The 12,988-nt window shown below is 41.0% G+C and overlaps 1 protein-coding gene across 1 annotated transcript in view; it reads right to left on the bottom strand.

The window, feature by feature from the left end:
* PLA2G4A (phospholipase A2 group IVA) overlaps positions 1-10,472 on the bottom strand; it is a gene marked incomplete at its 5' end in the record, with an annotated part of 122,930 nt that extends 112,458 nt beyond the window's left edge. Inside the window, one exon of the mRNA XM_081120801.1 lies at positions 10,132-10,472. The remainder of the gene's footprint in view (positions 1-10,131) is intronic.
* Positions 10,473-12,988: the final 2,516 nt, after the last annotated feature.

Genomic DNA, 12,988 nt, shown 5'->3' with positions numbered 1-12,988 from the left:
CCAGCTGTTCTCTAAAGCTCTAAGGGCTGAAAAAGAAAAGGAAATGACTTTTAGCTGCAAAATGAAGGATTTATGTCAGGTTGAAGAAAGAACATCCTGATAGCAGGGCTGTAAAAGAAAGACCCTCTTTCTGATGGTTGATTATTAAAATTAAATTAAAATTAAATGTTTTCATCACCTTTACATTGTAGAGCTGTAACTGTTCAAATTGTATAGAGCATTACCTTGAGGGAGCACTAACGTGCCCTCAGGAACCTGGAGAAGTAGGCAAAAGCTAAGAAAAGCTGGGAGATGCGATATAAATCAGACACGAGTACTAAGCTAGGCATCCGATAAAGGCAGGCAAGGCAACTGCTCAACAATCAGAACTTAAACGACAACAGCAGATCTAGCGAGTAGGACTTGGAGAAAAAGGAGCCAGCATGGTGGCTCCTGGAACAGGTGAAGGCATTGAATTCACCGAAGTGCAGAACCAAAGTGGGCCTAACCAGCTGGCTAAGGAAGGACTCCAACAAGAGTTTGGAAGGAACAAAGGCCCAATTCCCGCCTACTAAACGCTGGAACTCAAGCTAATTTGTGAGTACTTCCTACTAGTTAATAATTACCTTAGATAAAAGGATATGTATTCTACAAGCTCATGAATGTCTATGCGTCTTTTGTTTTATGAATTTATGTTTAGTTTTTGTTTCTGTTTTGTGCTTTTGCTTAGTGTGCTGATGGTTCATTTTAAGGATTTCTGGATTTTCTTTCTTTCCTTCTTGAAAAGCTCCCACTCGAGGAGAACTCTGCCATTCTAGCTTCTCTGGGTTTGCTCCTAGCATTTTAACACAGCTGGAGGAAAACCACGTAACCTGGCAGACTGGTTTTGTTTTTAGGTTCACCTTCTCAAAACTCAGAGGCTCTCTCAGCACTACACAGCATCTTTCCAAGTTTCCCTAGCGAACTTGCATTCCCGCTCTAGAAAATGACTTTCTTCTTCCCCTCAAGTTTCTCGCCGAACCCCCCCACCACCACCACCCCCACTTTTAGCCGATGACCTCATCTCCCTTCAGAGAAAACAGAAGGCACCACCAGAAGGAAGTGTCTCATCTTCCCACCACCAGATCTGCAAACTCCTCTACATCTACACAAAGTAGGCAGAGCCCCTCCTCCGGTTACAGACCTGGCCCCACACGTTGACTCTCTGGACTCTCTGGATGCAAAATCCCTCTCTCCTCCTCAAGTTCTTCACTCTGCTGGCCACGCCTTTTTCCCCTGAATCATCAAACTTCGGTGTCTGCTGCATGACCTGAGCAGCCAACCTTTAGTCTCCCTCTACTAAATATCCCTTCGCCCTCCATGTCTCCCTTTTTATGCCGTTTCAGATTTCTGGGAAGAGCCCTTTGCTCCAACTGTATCCAATATCCCCGAGCCCTCCCTTCCCATCCGCTCACCATCTCACTTCCACTTCTCATTCTGCTCTGGCCGCTGAAACTGCTCTTAATCCAGATCTCTACCGCCCTCCAAGCTCTCAAGTGTAGCCGTCACTTTTCCACCCACTGCTTCTCTGGAACCACTTTCCAACCTTTTATTTCCATGACACCGCCCCAATCCCTGGTGGTTTCCCATCTGATTTTTTGGTTGCTTCTCTGCAGGTTTATTTACAAATTCCGTTCTCTGCCTGGAGCCCCACCTCCAGCCACGCCACTCTCACTCCATTCACCTCCCACGCATGGCTTCTCATCCTCACATCTTGGCTTCAATTTTACCTCTCAGGAAAACTTTCCCAGATTATTTTCTACTATTGAACTCTATTTGCTTCTTTTATTATCTGTTTATTGTTTGGTTAACTACTGCCTCTCTCCTCCAAGAGGGAATTAGCATGGTATCTGCTTTATTCACCCAGGTATGCCCTAAATGTATCACAATGCCTACCATGTACTTAGGTTTCTTTTTAAAATATGTTTTTATTGATTTCAGAGAGAAGAAGGGAGAGGGAAAGGGAGAGAGAGAAACATTGATGATGAGAGTGTCATTGATCGGCTGCCTCCTGCATGCCCCCTGCTGGCAATGGAGCCTACGACCCGGGCATGTGCCCTGACCGGGAATCGAACCTCGATCTCCTGGATCACAGGTCGATGCTCAACCTCTGAGCCATGCCGGTGGGGCTGTAGCTGGTATTAATTAAAATTTACTATATTTGTGAAGGAATAAATGCATGAAGCCCAGTAATCAACAATTCCTGGTTATTTGCTTCTCCATTTTTTTTCACCCAATAGGTAAAATTCTTAGGTGAAAAAAGAACAGGCTATCTAAATTTCTTCCTATAATACCTGTTCTTTTTCTAAGTATTAAAAAGATACATTTTTCCTACTATTTTCCTAGCTATATGATACTTATTAATAAAAGAGTATCTAGAAATTATTTTCATCACAGAAAATTGTCATGATGAGTTCTTTCCATTGTGACAATAGTTCAGAAGGTATCCACCAACATAATCAACTTGTCAATCTAAAGTACAGTTTAAACAGACAGTAAGAATTTCTGGAAATTCTAAATGAGCCTCACAAAGTTAATTCTTTAATTGCTTTTCATTGACAACAGAGGCATCATTAATGATTAGGATACAAAACAAAAACCATGCAAATATTGTGAACTTTTATATATTATAAATATAAATCCCTGGTCACTACCGCCTCAAAAAGTAAGTGCCAAGTAGCAGACTAGAAGTAACCATCTTAATATTTCATCGTTAAGTTTTTCATTAACCAAGAAGAAATCTCTTTAATTTAGAATTTTTGCTATGAGAAATCTCCCTAAAATACACGTTAGTAGCATCTTCTTCTGCAAATCAGGCCTGTAACAATAACGTTGTTACCTGCCTGTGAATTACCACTGCACATTGAAAGTAGTGACTTGGAAGACTGTGTCATGAACTGTGGAAATGTTTTAGCACTATCTCTTTGAGATCTAAGTTCATGACGTCAACCAATTTTAAATTCGAGTGCCTGTTCATGACAGTTGAGTAGGAAGAGAGTGGACAGCTATTTGAGGTTTGTCGTAGATATCCCAAAGGGATTGGTGGCTATTATGAAATTGTAATCACAGATGCAGGAGTCCACATAGGATGTCCCCATAACTGCATGCATCTTTAGGCACCTTTTCCCCAAATGCTTTTCTATAAATTCTTACATAATTGCTCTAAATTATTTATCTCAATACTTTCATAATATTATATGAAACAATGCATGTAAAAAACCCACAACATAGATTACTCTTTCGTTTTAACGAATAAGAAAATGAGAGCCTGAAGAAAAGTTGAGGCCAGCATTTATCTGCCCCCAGACTATCCCTGGAAGACACTGTCTCTTCTACAATTACAGACCCAAGAATTCAGCAATGGTTCCTCCTTCCGCAAGAGGCCCAACATCCCAGCTTCTTGCCTATGTACTCAACTCAACTTGCTTATCTTGTTAAAGCTGTGGGCATTCAAGTATGGGGCAAATAGGAAGTGTGTCAATTTACTGACCGAAACTCAGAAGCCATTTGCTGACCTAATGTTCCTAGTGGCGCAGTTGCATCTAGCACTCAAACTTGATCTACTAAGTATTATTTATTATGAAGTTATACATATGTATATAAACAATTTTACAACTAATGTAAGTTTTAACCCTGAAAAGGAGCGTCTAGTTTATCATAAGCTACTGAATTGTTTGGAAAGGCAAAATAATAATGGTTTTTTTCCTACAAATGATGAATCTAAGGTCAGAGTAACCATTTTGATACAAATACTTTATGCCAACTTCCAGAGTTAATAAAAAGAGCCAAAAAGGGTCACAGGCCCTGCAGGTTATATTTGGAATATTCTAAGAGAATGCTCTATTCCCAAATGAAAGTAGAACCTCTAGTAAAGTTAGTACTTCTTATATAACTCATAATGTATCTACTTTGTATTTTTAGATAAAATGTTATATACTTTTTTCTTCTTAACGCGTCATATATCTACATAAAATGCAAACTAGTTCCAGAATACAAAATTCTAGAACATGCACTACTTTTTCAATCATTCTTAAATGTTTGTGCAGCTTCCTCTATTAGGTCAACCAGCAGTCCAGTTAAACGAGAAAAACAACTGAGTTAATATGGAAACTTGGATTTTCTGGGGAACCAATACTTTTTCTGATGTTAACACAAATAGAAAGAGGTTGACAGCCTTACAAATAACACTCATCAAGCCCGGCCAGCGTGGCTCAGTGGTTAAGTGTGGCCCTGTGGACCAAGAGGTCATGTTTCGGTTCCCAGTCAGGGCACATGCCCGGGTTACGGGCTTGATCCCTAGGACAGGGCATGCGGGAGGCAGCCCTCAGTTGACTTTCTTTCATCATTGATGTTTCCATCTTTCTCTCTCCCTCTCCCAATCAATCAATTAAAGCTTCCAAAATGCATCAAAATGGAAATCATGAGACTTGGACATTAAAGAAGCCATTTGATGTTTCCACTTTTCTCTTCTTGTATCTGTAAAATGTGACTACCAGCTCTGCTAACTTACAGGGTTACTGTGGGGATGAAGATCTCAAGCAATCTCTTCATAAGCCACAAAACGCTGCACCAACGAAAGATATCACTGGCCCTCTGATATTTTTTTCAATCATAAAAAATTGTAAATTAGGTAATAACAAAATGAAAAACTAAGCAAGTATAATCTGAGTACTATAAATACACAAGTTTTCTATACTATAGAATACTGAAATTACACATATTACAAACGAATTATGTATCTGGGCTCTAATTCAAAACATACTGTTACCTAAAATACCTAGATTTCCCTGCAGACTCCAAAGACAAGCAAATGAGGAGAAAGATTAAGGAAAAGGGATAACTGATTTATTTATAACTGCCTGTGCTAAGAACCTATCAGCCCATCATCTTTAAGTCAGTGGTTGTTAAACTCTGATAAGGACCATTTACAGGTGTTTGTTGATTTCTCTAGTCATTTGAATTCATTAAATAAGTGATTAGGTTGGTAGTGTGGCTTTACAAATCTGCTTACGGCAAGCACTGAATTATTTAAGCTTCTTTCATATTTGTATAAAGGAGAGAGAAACTGTATTTTTACAGAATGCTGTAAGGGTGGACTAAGAATCACAGAGAATGAAAAAACAGAATCACATTGCAGGAGTGGCAAAAATTTGGTGCATCTCTTTTTTCTCAGGCAGGTGATGGTATCAAAAGACCAGAATACTATCAGCTCTGTCTACTCTCTCCTTTGAAAAGAACCCAAGAACCAACTTTTTAGTTCGCCCAACTGTCACTGCCCAGATCGTTGGAGTAGAAGATGAGGAGCTGACTAAAATTTAAATTCATTTTCTCTAAGTTGGTTCATGACTAACTTAGACACTATTTTTCATTGCGTAACTCTTACTTCTTCTTTGCTCTAAGCAAGTCCAGATGTTCCTGGAGGTGTGGGAGATTCTACAAGGACCTTGGCCCTCTTCTTGAAACCCTCTTCAATTTCCCTAATTTTGTAGAATATGACTGTCTATGAGAATAAATATGACTTGCTTTCATTTTTCAATTCACCTCACCCATTTTTAAAGGAAGGGTTTCAGGAAACAATAAGGCCAATCCTCCAAAATTGAGAAAAGCAATGTTTCCAGAATTTCTTTTTCCAGTTTAAAATTTAGCCTTTAATGTTAAGACCCCTAACACTCTTCAAAACTGAGGACCCCAAAGGGCTTTTGATTGTGTGAGTTATACTTACTGATATTTACCAAATTAGAAACTAAAACTGAAAAAAAAAAAATTTAAATTCACATTGAAAGAGGCAATTCATAAATATAGACATGTAAGTGGCCCTGATAACCATTCTAATTAGCTAATTATTAGTAATAGGAAAGGAGCAAAGGGAAGGCGAGGCATTACAGGCATGTTCCCTGCAAAACACTGGGGGAAAGGGACTGGACAAAGGGAAGATAGACACATACCCAGTAAAGTTGGGATACTGGGGAAGGTGCTTGCTGTCACTCACACCTGGGAACAGAGGTCATTGGTCGGAGTGGGCATGGTCACTGCAAGCACGTGGAAATTTGAGATGTATAATCCCCTGAACAAAGAAGTTCATTCTCTTGTTTCCTCTTAAAAGAAACTCTGGACACTGGCTTTGATTTTAGCTTTACTGAAACCCCAGCTACACTTTTTCTATGACTGGACTAAGGGAAATGGGACTTTGGAAACACAGAGCTTTGACTCCATGCAAATAAAAATCATTCATTTTCTCTGTGACTCTCAGAAAAGTCATTTTCTCAGGATATCGTATGAGTCTACCCCTAATAGCACCCAACAAGGAAGAGGACCCCCCCACTTCATACAATATCAGCCACTTTGAAAGTTATTCAACCTTATTTATGAAAGAAATGGAAATTTAAACAACATGCCATTTTCATACAATTATCTAACTTTTTAATTTGTTGTTTGTTGTGTTTGACTAATAACAATGTTGGCTTAGGGAAATTCTACTCTCTCATACTGCTTATAAATGGATACAGTCTTTCTCAAGAACAAAATGGTAAAAATAATACCTAGCATTCCACGATATATTGCCAAATATTTTTAGGAGTCCTCTAAATCATCAATTATTATGATAATTCATAATTATCAATTATAATAATCAATTATTATGATAATTCATAATTCATAATTCTTGAAGAAAAGAACACTTTGCTAAAGCAATTGTTGGCTTATCTCACAACTTGTAAGTAGTGGAACTTTTGTTAGAGCCTGAAACATACACTTATAAGAATCTATCCAAAGGAAGTAAGCAAAGATGTGTACATTTATATAAGACGTCCTAGCTGAAACATTATTTATACTAGTGGAGACCTGTAATCTACGTAAATACCCAACAACTTATAATCAGCCAGTACATTTCCACAGACTAAAATTACATCAAGGTGAGAACCACTCTCTTGCCCATGGATAGGCTGCCATAACATGTAGTAGGAACTCAATAATAACTGTTTAAAATATAAATACAAAATAATGCACAAGTACATAAAACCATGTTTTAACAGAAAATTCCATGATTGAGGAGGAAGTATGTTATAAAACAGCATGAACAGTGTATTTAATTAATTAAATTAGGAGGCCATTAGTCTGAGGTGATTTTATTGCCGGCGGCCTACATAAGCAAAGCAAACCCAAACCTGGAAACGCCTTAAAGTTACAAAATGGAAACGTAAGGACAACCAATCACAAACAGCCAACTAAGCTTTAAGCTATAACCAATCAATAATTTCCTTACTTTGCCTCCATTTTTTCTCTATAAAAGTCTCTGCCCCCAGATCCTGCAGGTGAAGCGCTCCTAACCACATCCAGTTTTGCACTGCCTCATTTCAATTGATTTTTGCTCAAATCAACTCTTAAAATTTTTAATATTCCTCAGCTTACCGTTTAGCAAGTATGATCACAATTCTATAACATGTACATGTGAGTACATGTATAGAAAAATGTTTAGAAGTATAAATAGATGTACACACAGCAATTCCTGTCTCTGCTCATGCATGCTAGTTAATAAATATTTGTTAAGTGAAAGAATGGCATTTGAAAAGTAGTTACGCCTTTAGAGGGTTATAGGTAATTTTCCTTTCCTTCTTTGCAATTTAATATATTTAATGAAATTTAAACAGTGAGCATGAATTATCTTTGTAATAAATGAGAATATTGTAAAACATACTCATGCTGGGAAATATAGTTAGGAATTCTGGAATGAAAAAGCAAATATAGACATGCCACAATCCAATTTAAAATAACTAACATGGCCTGGCTCAGTGGTTGAGCATCGACTTAGGATCCAGGAGATCGTGGTTCGATTCCCGGTCAGGGCACATGCCCAGGTTGCAGGTTCAATCCTTGGTCGGAGGCGTGCAGGAGGCAGCCGATCAATGACGACTCTCCCATCATTGATGTTTCTCTCTCTCTCTTCCTCTCTCCGAAATCAATAAGGATATATTTTTAAAAAATAAAGTAATAACTAACATGTTTTCCTATGTTTTACTTACTGCATTCAGCCACAAAAAATATCAGATGTTTCAGAAAATGACAAGCTTACGCTTGTACAGCTAGTTACTACTGGGGTGAAGTCTAGAATTTAGGTCACTTGGTTTCCAGGCGAGTAGTTTTTCCATTACACCAGACTGCTTCCAGTCCCAGAACGCTGACGAATAAGTGAGCAATGTGGGCACTGCAATCGATAGTCACTGTCAGGCAGTCCTTTACTTATAAGTAAAATGATCTGGTAATTATTTTATATTATCAGAAAACGTCAAAGCTCTCAAAAAATACTACATTTTCATGTGACATGTGTCGTTTTGGGGGACGGGGTATGAAGTTTCTAAAGCTGTTACCAAATTCGTGCATGTTGGAGGAGAGCATGCGTGCATTATTTGGGGAAGGGTCTACAGCTTTCATAATACATGTAAAAGGGCCTGTGATTTAAAAATTAAAAAATTGAGAATAACTAAAGCTATAAAGTCTGCAAGCAAGAGGAGGGGGGTGGAAACGGATGGTCAATAAAAGGCAGATGAGAGGAAAAGGAACCACAGCTAATTCTGTCTTCCTCTTTTTTATTCCTGGAACTTATTTTTAATATGCAAATGATTTGGTTTCATGACTCTGCTTTCTAGCAGTGACACCAAGAATGATACTGCTGAAACGGGCCAAGTTATCTCTGCTGCGAACTTCTTCGGGCACCAAGAAATCTATTCAATAATTTCCCTTTTCCCAATTAAACGTAAGTGCCAAATACTTCAAAAGTGATCGCTTTTGTTCAATTAAGAAAAGAAAAAGTATTGAATAGGTTTCTAAGTTTCACGTCCCCTAAAATGTGCTTTCCCCCCCCCACAGGAAGTTTGTAAAGCTGCTGTGAACAAATGCAGATTAAACACTTCTCTAAGCATTTCACAATCATTGCTTAATTTAGAATTTAACTCTTCCTCCGCTCAAGGAAAGACGCAAATAACCCTTTTATATATCCCAGCAACAAGCTCGATTGGAATAGAGCTTAAAAACTCTTAACAGGGCTTGTTTCACCAGCACTACTACCCTGTCAAGATGCCTTGGGCTACCATTTCCCATCTATGCGACACACCAGAAACAAACCACGACACACACTGTCCTTGAAGGGGTTAAATACGCAAATATGAACTCGCTCAGAATTGACTCCCATCCAAACGCGGTGCCTGTGGTCCCCTCCACCTGCCTGGGGGAACAAATGCTTACATCACCAGCCAACCGGAGGAGCATTTCTTGCTCTGGTCTTTGGGGTGAAAACCATTCTTTTTAAGACTGAAATGGTCATAAGCGGTAGGAGCACCAGCTATACGGGGCCACTATTATTTCAAATCCAATGCCCTCCCAGCCCCCCCTTTTTTTTTTAACTGCTCCTTCGAAAACAAAATTACTAAAACAGTATCCACGCTCCGAACTTAACTTTATCAAGTACGGGATCACATCTTTCCCAGCGTCTAGCTCGGAGCTCTGCTCCCCGGCACGTCGGCTGAGCCCGAGCAAGGGCGCAGCAGAGCCCCCGTCGTTCTCACAGTGACTTTCTCAAGACCGTCTTTCCCCCCACGCACCGCACTGCGACCCAGGGACTACCCGGGAACGCTTTGCATAAGTAACCGAAAGGACTGTTTTTTTAATTTTTTTTTTTTCAATCATAACTTAAACGAGACCACGCAGTCCGCGGCTCTGGAGCCCGAGAGCTGTCCAAGGCGCACGCGGCCGAGCGCGGGGCCGGCGCGGGGGCGGCGCCACGTGGAGCCGCGGGAAGCGCCACCGCGCTGCGTTTCCAAGGGCGCGCTGGCGCCGTCGGGGCTGACAGCGCGGGGAGCACCTTGTCCTTCGACTCCGCCGCGCATTCAAGACCCAGGCGCTCTCACACGGGCGTCTGCTAGAGGAATATGAAAGCTCCCGGGTCTGCCCGGGTCCGAAGGGCAGGGGGCGGGCGCGCGCGCTCTTAGGAGCTGTGACGGCTGCGGCTCCCCGCGTCCGGCCCTCCTTCCAGGATTAAGGTACAAACCAGAAGCTGCGGCGGGTGGGAGAGGCGGGCGCGCGGGCGGGGCGGGGCGGGGGCAGGGTAAGTATTTCGCTTACAGTTCCCAGAGTTACGGGGGCTCCCCGGGGCTGCGCGACGCCTCCGGCTCGCGGTCAGGTTGGCGTTTCAGCCGCGGGCGCGCCGAGGGGCCCAGGTCTTATCCTCGGTGGGAGGGGCTAAGGCGTGGGCCGGTTTCCTTCGGTCTCCGCGGAGGTTTTAAGGTGGAATGAGAGAGGAAGCGGGGAGGGGGAGCGCTGCCCCTGCGGGCGCCCGGTGCCCAACGCAAAGGGTGCGGGTCGGAGCCGGCGCTCAAACTGCGTGCGAGTTGCGCGGGCGCTGGCTGGCTCTGCGCGCGAGCGCGCCCGTGTGTCTGTGTCTGTGCGTGTGTCTGTGTGTGTGTGTGTCTGGGAGTGTTCCTTGTCCTTAAGTACTTACTGCTTCCTCTTTTCTTTTTTCCCCCAAACAAGACCTAAGTTGCAAAGACGAATAACCCTAGAGCACTTTTGCATTCTTAAAAAGGCAAAGTTGACCATCCAGAATATAAAAGGAGTACGTCTTGAAGATAACAATAGGAGGCCAGTTTAAAAATCAGATGTGTCCAAATAGTTCCTCCCCTAACTTAAAACACCTGAGTTGATAACCTGAGTTTGTCTATAAATTTAAGATTAAAGGGCATACCAGAGACGGTAATACATTATATGTTGAGATTTAGGGAGGAAACCAAATTTACCGATTTGCGATGTAAATTCAAATGCCTGAATTTACAAAGAAGGCGTTTTGTTTAAATGTATCCAAATTTCACAAGAATGGATTAGTGTCTTTGAAGATTGAGTCATTTAGTATATCTTGATTTCTAACCCAGCATCATCTATTTTTGCCTTTAATCAAGTCTGAGTGCACTCTCCTAGCTTTCTTATAGCGTCTTCAGAAGACATAATTTCTGCAGATCCTATCATTAAATTTCTGGGTTGTCTGCTTTCTGTAGCCCAAGAATCAACTCCTTTTTGTTTTCATTTTCTCCCATAAATTCAACCTGACATATTATACATCTCTCCTTCCTAAAAAAGGGCCAGAAGTGCTCTAATGGGGATCAAGATCTTTCTCTTTCCAAAGAAAACCCTGAATATCTATAGAAGCGATGTGTGCTAAATAGAGGAGTAGAGAGTACATTGCTATCTCTCACTTTTTTCTCCAGGTGCAATTGGTGACAGAAAGAATATGTTTTCAGGGCACATGCATCCTATGACTAACAAAGAAAGACTCCTTGGAAAGCAGCCTCCCATGGTCTCATGAGTTTGATAATAAAAAGTTGTAGCTCTCAATATTTGAAGAGGTTATCCAATAGTGTGTCACATGTTGAAGATAAGAAAAAATTTTGATTAAATGCTTTTATTTTCTAGAAAATAGTTCGTTGATTTTTAGAGAGAAAGGAAGGGAGAGAGAGAAACATCGATGTGAGATGATCAGCAGCGCAACCCAGGCATGTGCCCTGACCAGGAACCCAGTTGGCAACCTTTTGGTGTATGGGACACACTGGCCAGGGCTGATTAAATGCTTTTAAAGAAAATTTCAGAGCATGTTATGGCTACGGTTAAAACTTATGGGATGATGTTTGCCTGTTTCCAGTCTTACTAAATCAGGCTGACCTGTCTCATGTGCAAGCATGTCTCCCTCCCTCTGTAACTGGTGGAGAACATTTCTCATTTCCCCATTCTGTGCTTCTGTGGCCTCCATGCCCACTACCATTTTGGCTCCCTGCCTGTGATCTCATTGCTCACATAGACCCCTAGGATGGATAACCCAAGCTCAGATATACTGTCTTTACCTTGTCTACCCCCCCAAAAAAGTATTTCCAGCACTAGCCCACTGGCTCCAAGAACCTTTGCTTCCTCCTTGGATAAGAGACAGACCCTGCTCTCATAGCCTGCCTCGGGCTGTAGGATCAGTTAGGTCTGAAGACCTCTCTTCCCAGGGTCTGTCCATAAATAAAGATCAGTTAGGAGAAGGAATACACGTGGAAACCAACTGAAACTGAGAAGTATTGTCTCGGCCTCTAATGTAAATCCAGTACCAGCTTTTGCATGGTTGCCAATGAGTTTCATACCGTTTGCTATTAATTATCCACAATTTAGAATTTTAGACTGAGACTAATAAGCTAATTTTAGCACTGGACAAGTAAGCAAAAGGGACAGCCTCAAAACTGGTCGTATTAACTAACAAGGAAGTACCTACTTATCAAAACCCACGGCTCAAAAAGCAGAAGAACTTTATGTTTTCATGGTTGATTTTGTTTCCTTCATATGCAGTTGCTTCCATTCTCTTTCCTAGGACCTTGCCTATCCTGTGCTCTCTAACTACGGGAGAGTGATTTGTTTCCCATAAACTTGGACACAAAGAATGAGATACAACTGATGGTTAAACCCATTCGGCCAATTAAAATAATTAGCCAATATGCTAATCGGCATTCTATTAGGATGCTAAGAGAGAGTTAAATAGGGAAATCTAATCCAGATTGTTCGTGGACATAAACAGAGAAGATTCTCAACGGCCACCAATTAAATAATTTGCTTATAATAATATGTCCCTCTTATCCACTGCTCTGCATGAAGATTCTGGACCGTAATGCAAGAGTATTTATGGTAAAATAATAGGTTCTTACTATTTATTTGTCTGTGAACACCATGAATGAGTCATTCTTTCTTTATGTACTAGCCAAGTCAAGTTAGTAAAGACACCAGAATCAAAGAAAGCTCAAGTAATTCTCACCTATGAACTATTTTGGCATCGACCTAAATGACCTTCCATTTACTTTCAACACAGAGACCATTCTCCTTGCACAGCTTTCCCTTAAATTCCCCTGAACCAACCCTACACATCCTGGAAGGCTTAATTCAATCACTGCCATGTAGAACATTT

Source organism: Miniopterus schreibersii (genome assembly GCF_964146895.1).
Source record: "Miniopterus schreibersii genome assembly, chromosome: 19".
Taxonomy (NCBI): Eukaryota; Metazoa; Chordata; class Mammalia; order Chiroptera; family Miniopteridae; genus Miniopterus; species Miniopterus schreibersii.
Note: the sequence above shows the minus strand (reverse complement) of the source record. Positions and strands in the feature narration are given on the sequence as shown.